Genomic DNA, 2,178 nt, shown 5'->3' with positions numbered 1-2,178 from the left:
TTTCGTGCAAATCGAAAGATATTAAGGGACTTTGGTACACCATTTACATTATATCGGAGGAAAATATATATGGGAGCTATATCTAAATCTGAACCGATTTTCACGAAACTTAACACACATCATTCTAATGAATTACGCTGTGCCAAAATTAGAGCAAATGAAAATATGTCCAGGGACTTTGGTGCATTAATTACCTAAAATCGGGCGAAACTATATATGGGAGCTATATTTCGTGCAAATCGAAACATATATCGGTACTTTGGTGCACAATATAATATATATGGGAGCTATATCTAAATCTGAACCGATTGTCACGAAACTTTGCACACATCATTCTAGACTTAATTCAGTACGCTATGCCAAAATTTGTGCAAATAGAAAGATATATGGGGGCTTTGGTGCACAATTTACCATAAATCGGACGAAAATATATATGGAAGCTATATGTAAATGTGGACCGATTTCCAGGAAACTTAACACACATCATTCTAGACCTAATTCAATACGCTATGCCAAATTTCGGGACGAAAATATATATCGGGACGAAAATATATATGGGAGCTATATATAAATCTGAACCGATTTTCACGAAACTTAACTAACATCATTCTAGATTTTATTCAGTACGCTATGCAAAATTTCGTGCAAATCGAAAGGTATATAGGGACTTTGGTGCACCAGAAAATCGGACGAAAATATATATGGGAGCTATATCTAAATCTGAACCGATTTTCACGAAACTTGGCAGACATCACACTGGGCTCAATTCAGTACGCTGTGCCAAATTTCGTGCAAATCGAAACATTTATAGGGACTTTGGTGCACCATTTACATGAAATCGGACCAAACAATATATGGGAGCTATATCTAAATCTCGGCCGATTTTCACGAAACTTTGCACACATCATTATAGACCTTATTCATTACGCTGTGCCAAATTTCGTGCAAATCGAAAGATATAAAGGGACTTTGGTGCACAATTTACCTTAAATCGGACGAAGTTATACATGGGAGCTATATATAAATCTGAACCGATTTTCAGGAAACTTAACACACATCATTCTCGACCTTATTTATTACGCTGTGCCAAATTTCGTGCAAATCGTAAGATATATAGGGACTCTGGTGTTCCATTTCCATTAAATCGGACGATAATATATATTGGAGCTATATCTAAATCTGAACCGATTTTCAGGAAACTTAACACGCATCATTCTATACCTAAATCATTACGCTGTGCCAAATTTCGTGCAAATCGAAAGATATATAGGGACTTTGGTGTACCATTTACATTAAATCGGACGATAATATATATTGGAGCTATATCTAAATCTGAACCGATTTTCAGGAAACTTAACACGCATCATTCTATACCTAAATCATTACGCTGTGCAAAATTTCGTGCAAATCGAAAGATATATAGGGATTTTGGTACACCATTTACCTTAAATCGGACGAAAATATATATGGGAGCTATATCTAAATCTGAACCGATTTTCGCGAAACTTTGCACACATCATTCTAGACTTTATTCATTACGCTGTGCCAAATTTTTGTGCAAATCGAAAGATATATAGGGACTTTGGTGCACCATTTACAGAAAATCGGACGAAAATATATATGGGAGCTATATCTAAATCTGAACCGACTGTCACGAAATTTTGCACACATCATTCTAGACTTTATTCACTACGCTGTGCCAAATTTCGTTCAAATCGAAAGATATATAGGGACTTTGGTACACCATTTACCTTAAATCGGACGAAAATATATATGGGAGCTATATCTAAATCTGAACCGATTTTTCCAAATTTCAACAGGGTTCGTCCTTGTGCCAAACAAATGACCTTTGCCAAATTTCATCCAAATCGGATCATAAATGCGACCTGTACTTTGTTCACAAAAATACAAGGACGTACGGACGGACATGCGTAAATCGATTCAGAAAGTGATTCTATGCATATTCTCAAAAGGAACCATGGGTCTTTCTGGATTATTTTTGCCTGTTACAAATATATGCACAAAGGCATAATAAAAAGTTCAAGTTCCTGAACGGAGTAAGTACATTGGAACATTTTTAAAGGCATTCAATAAGCCTTTTTACCAAATTACAGCCCCATCGATGGGAAACATTTTAGCTAAGGCCTTAAAAATACCGAAAATTGGTCGGTACCGTTA

This window comes from Musca vetustissima, unplaced genomic scaffold (genome assembly GCF_032173495.1).
Source record: "Musca vetustissima isolate MV318-11 ecotype Yass unplaced genomic scaffold, APGP_CSIRO_Mvet_v1 utg100131, whole genome shotgun sequence".
In the NCBI taxonomy this organism is placed as follows: Eukaryota; Metazoa; Arthropoda; class Insecta; order Diptera; family Muscidae; genus Musca; species Musca vetustissima.
Note: the sequence above shows the minus strand (reverse complement) of the source record.